Source organism: Ornithorhynchus anatinus, chromosome X1, assembly GCF_004115215.2.
Source record: "Ornithorhynchus anatinus isolate Pmale09 chromosome X1, mOrnAna1.pri.v4, whole genome shotgun sequence".
In the NCBI taxonomy this organism is placed as follows: Eukaryota; Metazoa; Chordata; class Mammalia; order Monotremata; family Ornithorhynchidae; genus Ornithorhynchus; species Ornithorhynchus anatinus.
Genome location: NC_041749.1, coordinates 120,748,793 through 120,771,817, shown reverse-complemented (window position 1 = coordinate 120,771,817; position 23,025 = coordinate 120,748,793). Strand labels below are relative to the sequence as shown.

The following is a 23,025-nucleotide window of genomic DNA, read 5'->3' as shown; positions in this document are numbered from 1 at the left end:
TATACTAGTAGTACGTAAAGGCATGCTATCACTTTTTGCATCTCCATTATTATGAATAGAAACATCTTAAGAGTAGGGCAAAAATAGGACTTAAATGTTCAGGCTTTAACTTCCTTCTTGATAGTCTTCTCCGGCTAGTAACCGATCTTTTTTTATTTCTCTTCTCAGTGTTGATATTTTTTTCTCAGTCAGGGGCTTGGGGATACACTAGTGTTAAGTGAAGGCATGCTATCACTTTTTACTCTCCATTATTCTGAATAGAAACGTCTGCTTCGGGACCATTATTGAACCTACACCCAGATGCTCACACATAGAATCTCATTATTTTTGATCTAATTCTGGAAAGCTACAGTGAGTCCAACTTTTTCTGGCATATTTTCTGGGGTGGATTTTCTCAATTTGTATCATTCATAGGGGAAGAGTCATCAGTTCCTTCCTTTCCTGAGCAAGATAACCATTCCCACATGAAATTCCATATAATCAATCAATCCATCAGTAGTATTTATTGAGCACTAGTGTGTGCAGAACATTGTACTAAGCACTTGGGAGAGTACAATAAAATGGAGATGGTATTTATTCATTCAGTCATTCAATCATATTTATTGAGCGCTTACCGTGTGCAGAGCACTGTACTAAGGAGCTTACGATCCAGGGGTGAGACAGACATTAAAATCAGTTACAGATAGGGGAAGGGGTGGAGTATAAGGATATGAATGTAAGTGCTGTGGAGCTGAGGATGAGGTGATATCAAAGTGCTTAAGGAATACAGACCCAAGTGCATAGGCAACTTGGGGTTAGCATGGGTATGGAAAATAAGGACTTAGTTGCGGAAGGCTTCTTGGAGGAGATGTGATTTTAGGAGGGCTTTGATGGTGGTGAGAGTGATTGTCACATATGAAGAGGGAGGGAGTTCCGGGCTACAGACAGGAAATGGATGAGGGGTCAGTGGTGTGATATACAAGATAGATATAGTGAGTAAAGTGTGCGGGAAGGATTGTACTTGGAAATCAGAGAGGTAAAGTAGGAGGGGGAGAGCCAAGGTAGTGCCTTATTGTCAATGGTAAGGAGTTTTTGTTTGATTCAGAGATGGATGGGCAACCACTGGAGGTTTTGGAGAATGGGGAGACATGGACTGAGCAGTTTTTTAGAAAGATGAACTGGGTAGCTGAGTGAAGCATGGACTGGAGGGGGAGAGACAGGAGTCAGGGAGATCAGTGAGGAGGCTGATGCAGTAGTCATAAACAGGTACCTTAGGGGAGATGCATTAACACTTCAAAGCTGGGAGGATCCAAGGAGAAAACAGCTTCTTCCCAGACCTCAGGGACTTGAAAAGATGATGCACCTTCAGAGTTAGGGCTAATATCTGAAAGAATTTGAATCCTACAGTGGAAAACACTATCCAACTAGAATACGGCATAGTTTCCTTCTTATTCTGGATCACTTCATATTGTCACTGCTATAGAACTTCATCTCTGAGTTATATTGGACTGGGCTGAATTACTAAAATGCTCCCCTGTCTGATCCTTTTATAATTTTGACCCTCCAGCTGAAAGTTCCCTCAGGGGAATGATGAGCATGGGATAAACTGTTTCATACTGGGTCATACCAATGGTCCATCCAGGTCAGGATTTTTTTTTTCCAACAGTGACACTAAAGGATGCTTAGAGAAACAGTGGGGCTGGTTGCCATCTTTAACATTCCTCTCGAAGATTATAATATTCCAGATTTCTCCCTCTAATATTCACAATCATGACTTGCTTTGAACCTACTCTAGTCACATAGTCATGTTCGTTCATTCAGTCGAGAGGATGTATTGAGCACCTGCTGTGCAGAAAGCACTGTGCTAAGTACTGGGAAAAATACACTGATGGGAATTAGACATGGTCTCTGGCCTCCAAGGAGCTCTGACAATCTAAGAATCAAAGGGGAAGAAACCCAAAACAATATAAAAGACAAGACCGGTGATCAAGACAAGAAGAGTGATGGAGCATTGTAGTTCGAGCATTTCAGGCTCAGTTTCAGACTCCTCACTCTAGGCTTCAAGGCTCTCCATCACCTTGCCCCTTCCTACCTCTCCTCCCTTCTCTCTTTCTACCACCCACCCCGCACGCTCCGCTCCTCTGCCGCCCACCTCCTCGCCGTCCCTCGGTCTCGCCTATCCCGCCGTCGACCCCTGGGTCACGTCCTCCCGCGGTCCTGGAACGCCCTCCCTCCTCACCTCCGCCAAACTGATTCTCTTTCCCTCTTCAAAACCTTACTTAAAAATCACCTCCTCCAAGAGGCCTTCCCAGACTGAGCTCCTCTTCCCCCTCTACTCCCTCTGCCATCCCCCCTTTACCTCTCCGCAGCTAAAGCCTCATTTTCCCCTTTTCCCTCTGCTCCTCCACCTCTCCCTTCCCATCCCCACAGCACTGTACTCGTCCGCTCAACTGTATATATTTTCGTTACCCTATTTATTTTGTTAATGAATTGTACATCGCCTTGATTCTATTTAGTTGCCATTGTTTTTACGAGATGTTCTTCCCCTTCCCCTCGACGCTGTTTAGTGCCATTGTTCTTGTCTGTCCGTCTCCCCCGATTAGACTGTAAGCCCGTCAAACGGCAGGGACTGTCTCTATCTGTTGCCGACTTGTTCATCCCAAGCGCTTAGTACAGTGCTCTCCACATAGTAAGCGCTCAATAAATACTATTGAATGAATGAATGAATGACTCCTCGGAGATCAGAGTTCAGTAGTCTCAACAGTCACAGCCACAGCCTTGATAATATCAGAAAAGGTGGGCCACTGGAGAAAGGGTTGATGGGAGGCCCAGTGGAATGGGGGCTGGGCAGTGACTCTTCCAGACAGCAGACTCAGTGACCTGGTGGTAAAGTAATGACATTTGCTGTATACTTTTCCAGTTGTTTTCTGTGGACAGAGAATGTCTAACTCTGTTATATTGTGCTCTCCCAAGCGCTTAGTAGAGTGCTATGCACACATTAAGCACTCATTAAATACAATTGATTGATTGAGTTGATCCCCAGTACTTTGTTGGCCTTTGGGGGCAAAATCATTTTCTTCTGAGTCCCTATTTTCAGTAACAATGGTACTCAGTGATTGCCTGCAGTGTCCAAAGCACTGTTCTAAATGCTAGGAGAACATAGAAAGCAATAATAATAATTTATGGTATTTATTAAGTCCTGCCTATGTGCCAGGCGCTATACTAAACGCTGGGGTAGATACAGGATAATCAGGTTGGACACAAGGTAGCAGTAGTGAAGGAATTTAGTGAGCACTTACTGGGTGCAATGCCCTGCTTTGGGGAAACTACAAAAGAAGCAAGAGGCTCATTCTCTATATTCACTGCATTGCTTATTTGCTCTGCAGTGCAGTGTACAGTGCTCTGAATGCAGAAAGTGCTCAATAAATATGATTGATCGATTGCTATTTAATTTTTTATCTGTGCCCTTACTCTTTGATCTGTTGTATATTTTATCATTTGCACCTGCTTCCTTCACCTCCCCCGCCTCTCACCAACCATTAGATTGTCAGCTCCTGGAGAACCTGCGTTTTACTTCTGTTGTATATTCCCAAGTGCCTACGGTAGTGTTCTATAGGCAGTAGTTGCTAAATACATACTGTTGGTGATGATGATGATACAAACTTTGGAATATTTCTCCCTTCTGCTCCCTGGCTCCTCTGCCTCCCTCATGTCCCTGAGAGACTCAAGAGCAAGGAAACGGGCAGCATTCAACATTCTGTCTGAGCCTGGTTGCTCCTCCCTTTCTTCCAGCAGAGACTTAAAGCAGAACTCAACTGGAACCTCCAAACCCCAGTTTGAGTCCTGCATGTACCTCAAAGGAAATTGATTCTGAACTGTTGCTATGAAATCTTCATTGAACCTGAAATGGAACAAAACCAAGCCAGAAATATACCTCAGTTCGGGGTAAGAGTTAAACGGAACCTGGAAAAGATACCTTGAACCAGTGGTGTATGGTGAATTTTAAAGTCACCTCAGGTACCTCAAAAAAAAAAAAAGAATCTAGTCTAGCGTACACAGGGGCTTTACCCTCTTCCCTGAAGTACCCATTAGTAGGAAAAGAAAATAGGACACCAGCAGGATAGTAACATCTTTGTTGTCCTGTTTTCATTCTGAGCTAATGTTCTCTGCTGTTTCCTGCTGCCCCAACTCCATTTCTCCTATTGCCAGCAGCTCCATTGCAGTCACCAAATCTGATCATCAACTCTGCCCCTTGCTCTGTGCCTTCAGTCTGCCCAAACAATGTCATTGTGTACACTACGTGACTTCAGCACAGCATGATTTGAGAGCTGCTTCTAAAAAGTGGTTTTGATGTCACACAAGAAAACAAAACAGTGTCGGAAACAGAAAGGCACGCTAGTTCACATAGCATGACTTGAGATTGGATGGCTTACTTGTACCACCCCAGCCCAAAGGAAATGAGCACAGTGTAATGTACATTACAACATAATGAAGAGACCATTTATTGTATAGTGTTATTGCCACATTTTTAGATTTCTGAATGAGTTGCATGCCTTGATGGAATGCCTCTGCAATAATAATAATAATGCTAATAATAATATTTGTTAAGCGCTTACTCTGTATCAAGCACTGTACTAAATGCTGAGGTAGATATAAGACAATCAGGTCTTGTTCCACATGGGATTCACAGTCTAAGAGATACATTAAACCATAATTTAGCTGCTTTAGTATTTTGTCAGCTTCTTTGTGTACTGTTTCCACTTCTACTCTTTCAAACATTTCACCACTAAAACCCATACCGAGAGCCTGGTTGAACAAAGTTGCTGGTTTATGTACAATCCCAGAGCCCGTTTGCCCTTTAAAATCCATTCCCTCTCATCCCTAGGAACTGGGTGAAATGCCAAAGGACTCTGGGAAAGGTTCACAATCCTGGCTGAAATTACCTTTGTACACATGGGTTTTAGCATTGTTCTGGTGGATTTTCCTCTCATGCTACCATGTTCCGTGGAACCATCAAAATGAGTCCACAGAAGCCTTTTAAAATAGAAAATCCATTTGGAGGCTCATTCACCACACTACGTCATACCAGTAGACATACCACAATCGCTTCTAGAGGTCTCCACCATCTGGTCCCACCTTACCTGTCTGCTCTCCTCACCTGCTATTTCTCAACTTGCAGTCTTTGCTTCTCCCAAGCCAACCTTGTAGCTGGACCTCGATCTCTACTCTCTCACCTCACCCCCTCACTCATACTATTTCCCCAGCCTGGAACCCCCTCCCTCCCAACATCCGACAGACTCCAGCTCTCCTAAAATCCCACCTCAATCAATCAGTCGATGATATTTATTAAACACTCACTATCGTGTGCAGGGTGCACTATACCTCCTCTAACAAGCCTTCTAGCACACCAAGTTGTATCAACCCACCGACTGTCGCTAACACTTATCTATTTGCACCCATCCTCAGTCAATTGACAGTATTTATTAAGAACCTACTGATTAATAACAGTTTCAAACTCAGCTGAACACAAACTACAATTGAAAGATATAGCACTTCAAGTCATTATTTTCATTCCCAGAGTCCACAAAGTTTCCCCTTTAACATGGGAATAGGAATACCTTTCATTTCAAGAAAGACTTTCTCCAGGGAACTCAGGACCCAGCAAAAGCCTTGGAATCTGGTGAGACTTGTTGCCGAGTCTTTCCAAGGCCCCATAAATAGTTGCTTGAAAACACTGCAGACTCCACTTGCTTTCAGTGGCCTTTATTTGCTTCTTGCTCTGCCCGGAAGGGCCAATAACTGTCAAATTGAGGTCATCCTGGACTGGCCATCTGGCAGTTATGGCAAAGTGCAGAGGTGCTAGGGCAGTGTGTAGAGCAGGTGAGCCACTCCTCCTGAGAAAACGCTGAGATATTAAAGCTGAATCTATAGGTTAAGGTTTTCCATGGCCCATATCTGGGAGGCGGCGGGCAGACCTGTCAGGCTCATTCCTCCCTCGCTCTCCTTTCTTCCCCTCTCTCCACTCCCCTTTGCATTTACTAAGTGTCAAGCATAAGGGTAGATAACAAAATAATCAACTCGGACACAGCCCTTGTAACCCACCCAACTGACACTGGCCTGCCCTGTGACCTTGGGCATGTCCCTCAATTTTTCCATGTCTCTGTTTTCTCCATCGATCAAATGGTGATAGGAGCCCCGCTCTGCCTCCCTCTAAAATTGAAACCCTAGACTTGTAGGAAGGGGCTGGGTCCAATTGATAAACTTATAGGAGCTCTAATGCTTAACACAGTGTTGGACACATGGAAATGATGGGTGGAACCTCTGACTGAGAATGACGCAAGGGATTTGATTCCACTGCTGGAGGTTTGCACTCTCTCATCCCTGTCGGTTGTGTTTCTGCTAGGTCAGAAACATGAGTCAGTAAGCAGGTAGTGGAGAGGGGGAAGCATATAGTTTTTTGTTTTTTTTATTTTGTTTTTTTACTTGCAGAACTCCTTCATGGCCAAAGAGATCACAGTAGAGCTTGGTGACCAATAAGTGCTTGATAAATACCACAACTGTTCATTCTTTTTGCCAGGTCAGACCAATGATCGATTCAAGTCCAGAACTTGGTGTCTGACCTCTTTTCCGGTATATCTTTCTCTACCTTTTCTCCTCATCATTTTTCCTTATCTGGGACTCCCCATATTTGGAGGCAATATTTTTTCATCCACACTACCACATCTATTTAAAACTCTGTCCCTCTGAGGCACTGACTCATTCCCTCTCTTTAAATTTGACCTTCTCACTTTTTTTTTTTAGTTTAACAGGCAAATCATTTGGCGGTGCTTTGTACGAAGGATCCAAAATACACAAATAATTACCCTCTGCTAGAGTACACAATGTCAGTGTCGAATGATGGAATTGCACTTGACAAAGCATGAATTTTGCTGGAGTTTTACAGGTGAACGGAACTAGGCCGAATCTGAAGGTCAAACTCTCTCCTTATTCCGGAAAGGGCAATGGGGACTCCCCTCCCAGATGGTTTATCTGCATTAGAGGCAGTGGAGTCTTTTCCCAGAACTCTGAACTCAGTAGCCACAAAGTCAATAATTTCAGCCCTTCAGAGTCCACATGTTACCTGTCACTCGACTTGTTCCTGAGCTGTAATGAGTTGGTTAAAAAAAAAAAAAAAATCAGTGGGACGGGTCGGGGAGGGAGAGAAACAGCACAAGGAGAGCCTGCTGGCATTGATTAAAATCAGTGGACATTTACTGCTCCTGTCAATTAGTATAGGCCCTTGGGTTATGTGCACATTGGAAATGAGGCTGCTTATAAAAGAAATCAGGCCCCAGAAAATATCAGTACTGGATTTCTTACCCTAATGCTGACCAGCGGCTGCATCTTTGCTTGTTGTTGGTGAGCGAGTGATGACCTAGTGAAATTTTAGTGGGCTGGAATAAAAATGTTCTTCAGCATACCAACCATTGTGGACTGATTTTATCTTTCCTTCTAAGCAACATCTGAGGCATAATAACTTAACCCATTGCTTAAAGAAGACATATTTTAGGTAAGAAAATGTCCCAATATAGTCTGATGCTGAGGGTGGAGTTATGGATTAATTTCAGTCATATCAGTCAATCAATCAATCAGTGGTATTTATTGAGCAGTTTCTGTGTGCTTAGCACTATACGAAGCACTTAGGAGTGTACAATAGATGTGGTAGAAATGATTCCTGCCCACAAGGAGCTTAAAATCTAGTGGGGGAGACAGACAATAAAATAAATTGCATGTAGGGGAAGTGGCGGAGTATAAGGATATGTACAAAATTGCTGTGGGGCTGGGAGTAAGGAGGGTATTGAAGTGTTTAAGGGGTATGGAACCAAGTGCATAGGCGATGCAGAAGGGAGGGCAAATAGGGTGAGGAGAGGAGAAGTTAGTCAGGGAAGGCTTCTTGGAGGAGATGTGATTTTAGCAGCACAAAGCCATTGACTATAGTGAGGATGGTTTGTGCAGCGTCACTCTAATTCACTTGTTCTGTTCCCTTGAGAACATGGAGTTCAACGAGCAAGTAGGAGAGCAGGGGAGAGGTGCAGCAGATAGCAAGGTGCACGAGACGGCTTTTTAACACTCGGTCTTCGATGCCCACACTGGGAAGCATAACTTTTAAAGCTGTGGCTAGCTGACGCTTAAAGAAGTGGGGCTGAATTTCTGCTTTGAACATAATTCCAAGTTTTCTTACACGAAAGTCTAAACTTTATTAGTTTTCATTAAAAACACAACCCAAGCAAAGTATTTCTTTTATCTGAAAATTCCAATTTGATATGATTTCATTAATAGATTTTAAAATTGCATTTGCTATGTGCACTTGAAAGGTCAGGCTCATTAATTAATAAATTAGGATGCTATAAATGTCTTTCAATAGACTTTGTGATGGAAATGTTGAGATAACTATTTCAGCATGGAAACATTTGCGTGCGCACACACACACACACACACACACACACTCCTAACAATGTACCCTGTTATTATGGAGTAGGATAAAAGTGCAAAATAAATGTAGTCTAAGTATCCTGCTAGGAAAAAGAATACCTTTAGAGTCATAAATTAATAGAACTATTGAATTATGCCCTTAGCTTTCAGGTGATATATATGGGTAACCTGCAAAAGGTGTTCTTCAAATAAATACATTCATTTTACAAAAAGAGCAGAGTTCGGATTTGGTTTTGGTTTGTCTTTTTCATATGGGGGGAGCATACTTGATTGATGATTGAAAAAATAAAAGAAGGTGGAAATCTTATAGAAATAACTTTGCTGTGGCATTCTTGGGCTCGCTCTTTGCCCCCAGTTCTTTCAGAGTAAGTTGAAATAGGAAAAGGCAAGGAAAGTCTATGGAAAAAAAAAGAAAGCATTCCCCATATTTCTTTATCATCATTATGATCAGTATCACCATCCTCACCTTCAATGGTAGTGCTTGAGCCCCGTACTTAGCACTTGGGAGAATACAAGGAAAGAAAAGACACAGTCCTGCCCTCAAGTAGCTTACAATCTAATCAATCAAGCAATAAATCATATTTATTGAGTACTTACTATGTGCAGAGCACTGCATTAAGGGCTCAGGAGAGTACAGTGCAACAGAATTAGCAGATATGTTCCCTGCCCATAAAAATAATAATTATAATATTTGTTAAGCGCTTACTATGTGCCGAGCACTGTTCTAAGCGCTAGGGTAGATACAAGGTAATCAGGCTGTCCCACGTGGGGCTCAAAGTCTTATTCCCCAGTTTACAGATGAGGTAACTGAGGCAGAGAGAAGTTAAGTGGCTTGCCCAAGGTCACACAGCAAACAAGTGGTGGAGCCGCGACTAGAACCCCTATCCTCTGACTCCCAAGCTCGTGCTCTTTCCATTGAGCCATGCTGCTTCCCTAAGCTTACAGTCTAATGGGCAAGGGGCCTGTTTCTAAAAGTCAGCAGAGGTGTGGTTGGCTTTTCACTTTGCCATCATCAGTATCCACGTTTCCAAGTTCACTCCTGTAAGATTCACTTAGATATACATCTCTTGCATAAGGTAGTAGTTCTAGTAATAGAGGGAGTAGTATTAATAGTAGGAATAGCAGTAAAATGTGTTATTTGGCCACTTGGTGCAGTGCACTGTACTAGGTGCTTGGGAAGTTCAGATTAACAAAGTCACATGTTCCCTGGCCACAGTGAGCTTTCACTCTAAAAGGGGAGACAGAGAAATATTTACAGCAAAGATAGCCACAAGTAACTAAAGAACAAAAGAAAGCCAACACACCCTTCCACCACTGAATAAGGTGCCATGAGCCTAAGCTTGAGATGTTGAAATGATCAATGGTATTTACTGAGTGCTTATTTTGTGCAGAGCACTGTATTAAGTGTCTGAGAAAGGACTCTTCAACAGGGTGGGGAGACATGGTCCCTGGCCACGAGGAACTTACAGTCTACAGAGGGAATTGATCTTTTGTTCCGTTGACTATTCATTGCGATTCCCATATTGGTGAGGCAGTAGGGTGACATCTGATCATTTCCTAAAGGGGACATTTGAGTTTAGGGTTTCAGTGACTGACAACCTCATCAGAATGTGGAGTGACACTGCTTGCTATCCCTGTGGACTTGATTAGTTAGTGAGAACTTTTTCCTTGATATACACTGCCGTGTGTTCTTCGCCTCCTCTGCATGCATTTACAACTCCATGGCAGATGTGCTATGAAATCTGTAGTGTATCAAATGTCACTGCTCTCACGTGGGAGACAACATCAGAATTCACAATGAAGCCTATGATAAAGTTAGAAAATTCTGGGGAACAGCACAGTGTTAGCAATGACTACTCATTCTATTTTTTGGACTACAGATCTCAGGTAAGCATATAATTCTTCACCCCCTTTCCAACACAACACACACTTATGTATTTATATCCATCTTCAGCACTGGTGTTATATGTAAATTTTACTGTGAAGTTAATTATTTATTTCAATTTATTCTGGCACTTCATTCAGTCAATCACATTACTCCCTGTTTTATACTTGTTCTCCCTTCTATTCCCACTTACTGTAAATCTTAAAGTTTGCCTGCCTTCCCCATTAAAACATAAGCTTCTTGAAGGCAGGAGATACTTGGGTTGCTTGTGTTGTACTTTTCCAAGAGCTTAGTACAGTGTTCTGTAATCAGTAGGTGCTCAATACACATTGTTGACTGACAGGTTGATTGATTGGATTATTTCATATAAGCTTTGCTCCAAAAGACAGTGCATTCTTGGATAAAAGGCAAGTTCTCCCATTATGATTTTCTTTCAGATGGTAAAGATGCAAAGACCAAAGGAAGAAATGGAAATATCCAACACAAGTGAACCAAAATGAATGGTTAAGTAGCGAACAAGCAAAAAGGCCAATATTTCCCAATCATTTGCAATAGTGATCATCAATGCTATTTATTGAGTACTTGCAATGATCAGCCCCTGTCAGGGACACACCTGGAGAGTTTCCAGTACTCTACCAGACTTGACTATGGGACGGAGAGTCAAGCAGAAACATACCCATTCCATTCCTTGCTTGGGCAGTGGCTAGCAAGTGGAAGGCAATCTTTTACGAGTCAAAACTCACCCGTGCTGGGCAGCAGAGGCTTGGGAGAGAGTCGAGAGCAAAGACTTGAGTTTACTGCATGGAAAGAGGCAATGGCAAACCTCTTCCATATTTTTACCAAGAAAACTCTATGGATACACTATCAGAACGATTGCAGATAGAGGTGGGGTGTTTTGGGAAAGATGTGTCCATGGCATCGCTATGGGTCTGAGATGACTCGACGGCATAAGGCAAAACAAAACTAAAGAGACCAGATAACTCTAGTAAGCACTTGGGAGGGTACAGAGGAAATAACACAGAAGAGACCACAGTAACACAGTAATTCCCTGCCCTCAAAAAATCTAATGATGCTAAGCAAGTTAGCAGCAGGCCCATTCATTTCAGCAAAGGAGCTGGTAAAAAATTATGTGTGCTTGTTTCGCATTAAGATCATGTCTTTCGCCTCTGTTGTACTCTCCCAGTTCAGTGGTCTGCACACAGTAGACACTCAATAAATACTCTTGCTTTACAATCTCTAACACCTTACATAATTGTGTATTGAGCGCTCATCAGATATTGAGCACAGTGCTAAAATGCTGGGGTAGATGCAAGATGATCAGATCAGACACAGGGCCCCTGTCCCATACGGGCCTCACAATCTAAGAGGGTGGGAGAGCACGTGTCTTATCCCGATTATACAGATAGTGATTTAAAAAAAATCTCCTTCCAAACAGTAGGGATTTTCCCCTGGAACGCACACACTTACTACATTTTCCTTTCAGTTTCTGGTTCTTTCCAGCCTGTACCTTAGTCGAATGCCTCATGACCGTAAATCACCTTTCTTGGCCACAATTTTCCCGAGGCCCATGGGGCCTTGAAGCAGAAGGCATGGAACATTCCCCTGGCCATCAGTAATAATAATGATGTTGGTATTTGTTAAGCGCTTACTATGTGCCGAGCACTGTTCTAAGCGCTGGGGTAGACATAGGGGAATCAGGTTGTCCCACGTGGGGCTCACAGTCTTAATCCCCATTTGACAGATGAGGGAACTGAGGCACAGAGAAGTTAAGTAACTTGCCCACAGTCACACAGCCGATAAGTGGCAGAGCTGGGATTCGAACTCATGAGCCCTGACTCCAAAGCCCGTGCTCTTTCCACTGAGCCACGCTGCTTCTCATCAGTATCCTCCCTAAGAGCAACTTATTTTGAAGTATCAACCTTGAAGAAGTCTCGGTTTGTGTCACACTAAAAAGGCTTTATTTAGAAGGCGTGGGTTTTTTTTTCCCCCGCTGGGGTTTCTCCTGTATTCCTGGAAGTTGGAAAATAGAAATTAATTTCCCAAAGTAGGATACCTTTTTATGCCTTCATTGTTTTCCCTCCTATTTTCTCATGAGGGTAAAAGCTGTATGAAAGTGGTATTGCTTGGTAATGGTATTGAATAGCAGCCTCGTAAGTGTTTTTGCAAAGTCATTAGGTACACAAGGATTTGATTTGGCCTTCCAAGTTGCTGTCCCCCCTGCCACCCATTAATCAGTGTCCCGTTCCCTGCCCCATCTATTGAACAGAACTGTGGTATTTTTTAAGTGATTATTATGTGCCAAGCACTCTACTAGATCCAAGTTAATCAGGTTAGACACAGTACCTGTCACACATGGGGCTCACAGTCTAAGTAGGAGGGAGAACAAGTATTGAATTCCCATTTTACAGATGAGGAAACTGAGGAACAGAGAGGTTGTGATTTGCCCTAGGTCACACAGCAGGCAAGTCGTGGAGCTGGGATGAGAACCCAGTTCCTCTGACTACCAGACCTGGGCTCTTTTCACTAGGCTATGATGCTTCTTGGGGTGTCTCCAGGTGAAAAGATCACCAGCTCCCTTTGATAGGGTCCTTCCAACCACAGATTCCCTGACAAACCAAATGAATAGGGGCTTGCAGAGGGGAAGTAGAGGAAATTGCATTATTTTTGCAACACTCCCACTGATTTTCTTTAGGTCCAGTCTGTTTTCTTTCAGGCCCTGAGTCCATGGACAGTTAAGGGGAACTGGCAAGCATGGTGGTGACTGTCTTTTTCCATTTTCTTTTCTTTTTCATTCTTTCCATCGGAAGAAGAACGGCCTCTTAAATTCCATATTTGCTTCGAGTAGGGGGCAGAAACTATATCCTATTGATTTTACCCTGAGTTAAATCTGGAGCTAAATAGAGAAGCAGCATGGCTCAGTGGAAAGAGCCCAGGCTTTGGAATCAGAGGTCATGGGTTCGAATCCCCGCTCTGCCACTTGTCAGCTGTGTGACTGTGGGCAAGTCACTTAACTTCTCTGTGCCACAGTTACCTCATCTGCAAAATGGGGATGAAGACTGTGAGCCCCACGTGGGACAACCTGATTCCCTTGTGTCTACCCCAGCACTTAGAACAGTGCTCTGCACATAGTAAGCGCTTAACAAATACCAACATTATTATTATATTTGCCAATGGCTTATTAAATTGAGTTACCAGGAGTTTCAGACTTCTATCCCATGACATTAACTTCCAAGGGAGAAATGATTGTACCTATAACCACACACCCTCTATCTCCCTAAAAATCATCCCATCCCTCCTAAGTGGCATTTTGGACTATGGCAAGAGAAATGAAAATGAGAGCTTTATTTGGGGAAATGAACAGGGTTTCTATGCCTAGTCTCTGAGGGAACCAAGACAATTTATACTTTTTAATTTTGTTTTGGTAATGGCCCAAATGACAGTGGAGAAATCTGAGCTTACTTTTCTATTCCTTTAAGAAATAATTCAGGGACAGGGTAAGTTTCCCCAATTGATTGAAAGGGGCACATAAGAGTGTAAGTCCCTTGTGGGCAGGGAATGTGACACTTCTTTGTTTTGTTCTTTCCCAAACCCTTTGCACAGTGCATTGTACCTAATGGTCACTAAATAAATGTGATTAATACTACCACTATTCCACCTCCTCCTCCTCCTCATCCCTCTCACTCCTTCTCATCTTCCTCCACTTCTCTTCTTCCTCTTCCTCCTCCTTCTCTTTGGATCAAGGTATACTCCAGCAGTTAGTGGCAATGGGAGGCTTCTGCAATGTCACTTCTTTCACTTACACTTTCAATTCACACTGTTGGAGGATATGAATGTATCTGATGTGGCTGCATTTAAATTGTAACATCCTATTACCGAGCTTTTGTATCAGCTTCTAAAGACTGGAATCATCCAATATCCTCACTTAGACTGGAAAATGCATGATAAGAATTTTGATGAACAATAACTGACTTTGGGTGAAAATTAGGGAATGAGGTTTTGAAAAAAAAAAAAAAATCCCCGCTCAGCTTCCCCGCCAGTGTGAGATCTTAGTTAGCAGAACCTGGGCTCCCTTTCAGCCTTCAAGCGCATCCCACCTCACAAGGCGCCGTGCGAGCTGTATGACATTGGATGGCCATATCAGGGGGTCTGCATATCTCAGCCGGCTGTTTTCCCTTTGCAGTTAATGGCCCAGAAAAGGCAGCACAATTTAATACTTTGCATGTGGGGCAGATGCTAGGCTTAGCTGCAGGTTGCCATCTCTTGACCCGGTTTATCTCTTGTTGGCTGAGCGGAGCTGTGTTGTACGTCCTTTCTGGGACCAGCGAGGAACTTTTCAAACTCCAGCCATGGTTCCTCCCTTTCCAAATGCCTTTCGCTCAACCGCCACGCCGGCAAGCCTGTGCTTGGCTCGGAAGGGAGGGGTGATCTACAATCTCCAGCGTGGTGGCAATCAATCATTCAATCCATGTTTTCTTGAGCACCTACTGTGTGCAGAGCACTGTACTGTTGTTCAATTGTTAGTATTTATTGAAAGCCTATCACGTGCAGTGGAGATAGTATACACCATCCCTACCCTCCAGGGGCTTGCAGTTGATCATCCCTTGTATGCTTTCTATTGAGAATGCACCTAAACTTTACTTGGCTCTCTCTCAGTGACTAAGCTATGGCTTACAGCTTTTTGCAGCCGGTACTTGAAAGACAGAACCGGCCCCTAACTGCTATGTCTCTCCCCTCCCTCTAGTGTATAATTATAATCATTACAGTATTTTTTTAAGTGCTTACTGTATGCCAAGCACAGTGGTAAATACTGGGGTAGAGGCAAGATAATCAGGTTGGATATAATTCCTGTCCCACATGGGGCTTACACTCTAAGAGGGACGGGTAACAGGTATTTCATCCCCATTTTACAGATGAGAAAAACCGAGGCACAGAGAGGTTAAGTGTCTTGCCCAAAGTCACACAACAGGCAAATGATGGGGCTGGGATAAGAAGCAAGGTCCTCTGACTGTCAAGCCTGTGATCTTTCCACCAGACCACACTACACTCTCTCTCTCTCTCTCTCTCTCTCTCTCTCTCCCCCCCCCCCCCCCCCCCCTTGCCTACTTATCACTTTCGTTTTTCTCCCATGGGAAAGATAGCTTATTCAGAACAACACAAAGTGTGATAGAAATGGTCCCAGCAGAATAAGAGGAAAACCTATTATGCTACACCTGCGCATCTATCTCTTTCGAAGAGGTGTAGTCTCAGCTTGAGCCACTTGGAGTATTTTTATCTTTTAATGCAAAGCTGTCTATGTCTCAATCCATTTTCATCCCTGAAGATCTTTGAGAAAATAAAGCAGCATTTACCCCAGATAGTTTGGTCATTCACCTGCTAGGAAGCAAGAGAGTCAACTAGATGATCTTTTGTGGCTCTCCCATGTCTAAGATTCTGTGACTGACAATTTTTACAGGCACTGTCATGATAACGAAAGCATCCAATATCTGAAATGGGCACAGTTCAAAGAAGACATCAAATTCATCATTAGGTAAAAGAGAATGTTCTGCATTTTTTTGTAACATCTCCCAAGCTCTTACTACAGTGCTCTGCACACAGTAAGCACTGAATAAATATGGATTACCTTATATGTGTATGTGCCTATATAAATGTATACACCCCCCCCCATACCATATACTATATAGGTATAGTTTTCCTTTGTATTCAAAGAGGACATCTTTGACAAAGAAACAATTCAGTACATGTTTCCGCACTCCTCAAGAACCTCCAGGAGTTGCCCATCTGCCTCCATATCAAACAGAAACTCCTTACCATCCACTTTAAAGCACTCAATCCCCTTGGTCCCCCACCGCACCTCTCTGATTTCCTTCTGCAACTCAGCCCATACATTTTGCTCCTCTACTGCCAACCTACACGCCGTACCTCAGTCTCATCCATCTCGCCACTGACCTCTCGCCTACATCCTGTCTCTGGCCTGGAACTCCTTCCCTCTTCATATCCCACAGAGGATCCCTCTCCCCACCTTCAAAACCTTATTAAAAGTACATCTCCTTTAAGAGGTCTTCCCCCAAAAAGTCCTCATTTCCTCTTCTCCCACTCCTGTCTGTCACCCTTGCACTTGGGTTTGCACCTTTTATTTGCCCCTCACTCAGCCCCACAGCACTTATGTACATATCTGTAATATTAATGTCTGTCTCTCCCTCTAGATGGTCAGCTCATTATGGGCAGGGACTGTGTCTACTAACTCTGTTAAAACAATAATGATGGTTTTTGTTAAGCGCTTACTATGTGCCAAGCACTGTTCTAAGCACTGGGGTATATACAAGGTAACCAGGTTATCCCATGTGGAGCTCAGAGTCTTAGCCCCCAATTTTACAGATGAGGTAACTGAGGCACAGAGAAGTTAAGTGTCTTGCCCAAGGTTACACAGCAGACAAGTGGTGGAGAACCCACTTCCTCTGACTCCCAAGTCCTTGCTCTTTCCAATACTCTCCCAAGTGCTTAGGAGGGTGCTATGCACACAGTAAGTGCTCAATAAATATGATTTTTTAATGGTATTTGTTAAGTGCTTACTATGTATGTAAAACACTTTTCTAAGTGCTGGGGTAGATACATGTTAATTAGGTTGGACATAGTCCCTTTCCCGCATGGGGCTTACATGATTGATTGATGAAATTCAGTGCCACTGTGACTGAAAAGGCCAGAGCAGGCCTCAAGATCCCAGTTACATCTTGCACATAAAAAGGCCGTCCCTTGTTGTGCTGTCAGGTTTAATGTTTGCGTTTCTTGTCGCTCTTTTCTCTTTTGCTTCCTCATCTCTCACCTTTTAAGAAGCTTTTGTTCAAAAAGAGCTATTCCTTTTTCTGAGCAGTATGCCATCAATCAATCCTTTGAGCAGTGGTATTTACTGACTGCTTACTGTGTGCAGAGCACTGTCCCAAGCTCTTGAGAGAGCACAATACCATAGAAGAGGTTGACATGATCTTTGCCCTCAAGGAGGTTACAGTCTAACCAGGTGAGATTTCCCTGATGATCTCTCCTCAGCAACTGACTCCCAGTTTCCCACTGGGATGCAGCATGGTCTGAGGCTTTGTATTACCATGTCCTGAAAATGCTCCCTCTGCCCTCCTGGCTTTCAGTTTCCCATTTTCAGCTCTCCACACAGCACCTGTTTAGGGCTCCTGCTGCCAGTCATTCTCCTCCCACAGTCTCCACCCCCAACAGAGCTGTGTTCAGGGGAGCAGAGCTTTGATGCTGGGAGACTGACTGGATTTTGGAACTTTATCGTTCGTGATCTTGTCTTGCCAATTGAATGCAACCAGTAAGTTGAGGCTGGGGAAACTGCTTGAGGATGTGAGGCTTGGGTGGGGTCCAGGTCACCCAGCCATGGAGAAGGTTGCACAACACTCCAGCTCTGTAATAATAATAATAATGATGATGATGGTATTTGTTAAGCACTTATTATGTACCATGCACTGGGGTAGATAGAAGGTAATCAGGTTGTCCCACGTGGGGCTCACAGTCTTAATCCCCATTTTCCAGATGAGGGAACTGAAGCACAAAGAGGTTAAGTGGCTTGTCCAAGGCCACACAACAGACAAGTGGCAGAGCTGGGATTAGAACCCACGTCCTCTGATTCCCAACTCCATGTTCTTGCCACTAATCCATGCTGCTTCACATGCTGCTATAGACCTTCAGCTTGGTTTGGAGCCCGATCCTCCACACTTTGATAATCTCATGTGCACATATACATACATATACATACATACATACCTGCACACATACACATGCATACTCACGTATATGTGTATATATGTCTGTGAATATATATATATTCTCTCTCAGTCCTTCAATTTAAATCTGAGGCTTTACAAGCAGTACTGCAGTGTAAAGTGATGGACGTGAATGAAAAGAATCTTTGTTGCTTCTCCTTAAATGCTCACAGTAGGAGCTCACAAAAGCCATATGTTCTTCCAAGGGTCCCATCTCTAGTTACTGTGAAGGACAGGGAAGAAAATCCCTGTCTAATCCTCCTTGACCTCTCCGCTGCCTTTGACACTGTCGACCATCCCCTCCTCCTCCATACCTTATCTCACCTTGGCTTCACGGACTCTGTCCTCTCCTGGTTCTCCTCTTACCTCTCTGGCCGGTCATTCTCGGTCTCCTTCGCTGGAGCCTCCTCCCCCTCCCATCCTTTAACTGTTGGAGTTCCTCAAGGATCAGTTCTTGGCCCTCTTCTGTTCTCCATTTACACTCACTCCCTCGGTGAACTCATTCGCTCTCACGGCTTTGACTACCATCTCTACGCAGATGACACGCAGATGACACGCAGATGACACAATATCGCCAAGATCCGCCCTTTCCTCTCCACCCAAACGGCTACCTTACTGTTACGGGCTCTCGTTATATCCCGGCTAGACTACTGTGTCAGCCTTCTCTCTGACCTCCCTTCCTCCTCTCTCGCCCCGCTCCGGTCTATTCTTCACTCCGCTGCCCGGCTCATCTTCCTGCAGAAACGATCTGGGCATGTCACTCCCCTTCTTAAACAACTCCAGTGGTTGCCTATCGACCTCCGCTCCAAACAAAAACTCCTCACTCTAGGCTTCAAGGCTTTCCATCACCTTGCCCCTTCCTACCTCTCCTCCCTTCTCTCTTTCTACCGCCCACCCCGCACGCTCCACTCCTCTGCCGCCCACCTCCTCACCGTCCCTCGGTCTCGCCTATCCCGCCGTCGACCCCTGGGTCACGTCCTCCCGCGGTCCTGGAACGCCCTCCCTCCTCACCTCCGCCAAACTGATTCTCTTTCCCTCTTCAAAACCCTACTTAAAAATCACCTCCTCCAAGAGGCGTTCCCAGACTGAGCTCCTCTTCCCCCTCTACTCCCTCTGCCATCCCCCCTTTACCTCTCCGCAGCTTAAGCCTCATTTTCCCCTTTTCCCTCTGCTCCTCCACCTCTCCCTTCCCATCCCCACAGCACTGTACTCGTCCGCTCAACTGTATATATTTTCGTTACCCTATTTATTTTGTTAATGAATTGTACATCGCCTTGATTCTATTTAGTTGCCATTGTTTTTATGAGATGTTCTTCCCCTTGACGCTGTTTATTGCCATTGTTCTTGTCTGTCCGTCTCCCCCGATTAGACTGTAAGCCCGTCAAACGGCAGGGACTGTCTCTATCTGTTGCCGACTTGTTCATCCCAAGCGCTTAGTACAGTGCTCTGCACATAGTAAGCGCTCAATAAATACTATTGAATGAATGAATTGAATGAATGAAAATGTTGTTTATGGATGGGGAGCATTGTTCTAAAGAGTGGTATTAAGTGGAGACAAAGGCCCCACTTGAAATGTCCCTATAGCCCTCCAAAAATGCTTAGAACAGTGCAATTTATGAGTCAATCTCATGTCCTAAATATTCACTAAACAATAATCATCATTCATTCTAATCGATTAACATCTTGGGAGGTTATGCAATCAGTGCCTTATACTGGCTCTAGACCGTAAACTTGTGGTGGGCAGGGAATGTTTCTGTTTATTGCTATATTGTACTCTCCCAAAAACCAGCATCCCTGTCCCTCATGGGTCTCACAGTCTAAATTGGAAGGAGAACAGGTATTTAATCCCCATTTTACAGATGAGATAAGTGAGGCACAAAGAAGTTAAGTGCCACCCTGTGCTCCTGGTAGCCCCCTGCCTTCTGCCACAGCTGGGTGTTCCAGGGTAATGAGGTGGTGAGCTCACTGTAGTAGTAGCATCTACTGAGCACCCACCTTATGTGGTACACTGTCATAGACTAAAGAATAAAGAAGTGACAAATTCCCTGCCCATAAGGCGCTTTCACTCTCATGCAGAAGACAAAATGGTCATAATAAATAAGGATTTGAATTAACATGTACAAATGGGTGCTGAGGATAGGTATAAATAAGCACCTCAGTGATAATATTAATAATTATAAAAGTGGTATTCGTTAAGCGCTTACTATGTGCCAGGAACTGTTCTAAGCTCTGGGCTGGACAGTAGACTGGACTGTAAGCTCATTCTGGACATGGAAGGTGTCTAGAAACTCTGTTATATTGTAAGCTTTTAGTACAGTGCTCCACACACAGTAAATGCTTAAAGAATATGATTAATTGGGGTAGACACAAGCTAACACAGTCCTCGTTCCATGTGGGGCTCACAGTCTCAAGTCCTAATTTTACAGATGCCAACCTACTCACTATACCCCAATCTAGTCTATCTTGCCACCGACTGCTCAGCCACATCTGCCTCTGGCCTGGAATGCCCTTCCTCTTCATAGCCAACAGAAAATTACTCTCTCCACCTTCAAAGCCTTACTGAAGGCATATCTCCTCCAAGAGGCCATCACCTCAAACTTAATATGTCTAAAATGGAACTTCTTATCTTCCCACTCAAACCCTGTCCTCGCCCTGACATTCCCTTCACTTTAGACAGTACCACCATTCTTCCTGTCCCACAAGCCCGTAACCTTGGTGTTATCCTTGACTCCTCACTGTCATTCAACCCACATATTCAAGCCATCACTAAATCCTGTCAGTTCTACTGTCACACCATCACCAAAATCTGCCCTTTCCTCTTCAGTCAAACTGCTACCATGTTAATCCAATCACTCACCCTATTCTGCCTTGATTATTCTATCAGCCTCCTTGCTGACCTCCCTGTCCCCTCTCTCTCCCCACTACAGCTCTTCACTCTGCTGCCCAGATCATTTTTCTACAGAAACCATCAGGCATGTTTCCCCACTCCTTGAGAACCTCCAGTGGTTGCCCAACCACTTCTGCATCAAACAAAAACTCCACACCATTAGTTTTAAAACACTCAATCACCTTATCCCCTCCTTCTTCACTGCCTACTCTCCTATTACATCCCAGCCCTCACACTTTGCTCCTCTAATGCTAACCTTCTTGCTGTACCTCAGTTTTGTCTACCTCATCTCCGACCTCTTGCCCACATCCTGCCTCTGGCCTGGAAGGCCCTCCCTCCTCACATCTGGCAGGCAATTACTCTTCCCACATTCAAAGCCTTATTGAAGACATATCTCCTCCAAGAGGCCTTCCCTGACTAAGCCCTTCTTTCCTCTTCTCTCACTCCCTTCTGCATCACCCTGACTTGCTTCCTCTACTCATTACCCCATCCTGGCCCCACAGCACTTATGTACATATCTGTAATTTATTTATTTATATTAATGTCTGTCTCCCCCTCTAGACTGTAAGCTCATTGAGGGCAGGGAATATGTCTTGCTTATTGTTGTTTTGTACTCTCCCAAGCACTTAGTACAGTGCTCTGCACTAAGTGCTCAGTAAATATAAATGAATGAATGAATGAATGAAGTCTTAACTGGAGACCACTGTATTAAGCTTTTGGGAGAGTACAGTACAACAGAATTAGCAGACACAGTTCCCTTCCCTTAACAAGCTAATAGTCTAGATGGGGAGACAATCTCCCACTTGCCTACTGTGTGACCTTAGGCAACTCACCCCACCCCTCCGGACCCCAGCCCCCTCATCTGCAAAATGGGGATTAAAAAAAAAATTCCTGGTATGCTCCCACACAGACTGTGGATTTCATGCAGGACATGGACCATACCCACCCAACCTGATTATTTTGTGTCAGATAATCACTTCTCTTTGTGACCACCTCCCCCACCCCTCCCCACCCCAGCCCATTTTCCCCTTCTCTCTCCATTCCCTTCATGCTCCATCACTGCTCACTGGCAAGTGTGTGTATATATCTCCACCTGGGTGTGCATCCAATGCCTGTCTCTGCACGAGTCTCTGTCTGTACATCTGTATTGTGGATCTGAGTGTCCATACATCAATCTGTGTGTCTGTTAATCTTGGTGGGGAGTGTCTGCATAATAACAATTATGGCTTTTGTTAGACATTTACTATGTGCCAAGCACTGTACTAAGTGCTGGGTAGAGACAAGATAAGCAGGTCCCACATGGGACTCACAATCTAAGTAAAATGGAGAACAGGTATTGAATCCCCATTTTACATATGAGGGGACTGAGGCAAAGAGAAGTGAAGTGACTTGGCCAAGGTCACACAGCAGATTAGTGGTGGAGCTCGGTTTAGAACCCAGATATGTGTAGTGGTGTGTGTGACAACTATGCAAACGGAGATTTTAGGCAGGTTAATTCCATAAACAGCCCACAGAATTTTCCAAACGAGCCTTAATGCCAACAAAGTTGACATCTGTTTGACTTCAAAATCCAGAGAATTTGGAGCAGTTGCCATTTACCTCAATGTTGGAAAAGAGTGAATTACAGAAATACTTTCAGTAGCTGCCCCCATCTTCCTCCTTTTCATAGTTTAGACAGTTTATTTGGGGAGGAAAGAAATCACTAGGTAAATTGTTCTCAGTGACAAGTTCAGCCTCCGGTGAAAGGCAGAATGTCTGTTTTGTCTATTTACCTCAGGCACTCAGTTGCTATGGGATCACTTTTTGAAACGGGATGCCTGTGCTCGGAGAATAGTCACATGTAAGGAAAAACACAATTTCCTGAAGGGCATTTCCAGCATTCCCTCTAGAATATCGAAATGCCAAATGCTTAAACCACCCTGAGACCCGGGCACAGCTTGATATTCTGATGGAGCGACCCAAAGAATACCAAGAAAAAAACAAAGGGATGGAATTGCATTTCAAAGAACAAAATGCAGTATCACATCTAGGAG

General features: G+C 44.0%; 1 protein-coding gene across 2 annotated transcripts in view; it reads left to right on the top strand.

Moving 5' to 3' along the window:
• The window catches only part of CDH8 (cadherin 8), a 368,100-nt gene that overhangs the window by 14,667 nt on the left and 330,408 nt on the right, over window positions 1-23,025 (top strand). The gene's annotated exons all lie outside the window — the stretch shown is intronic.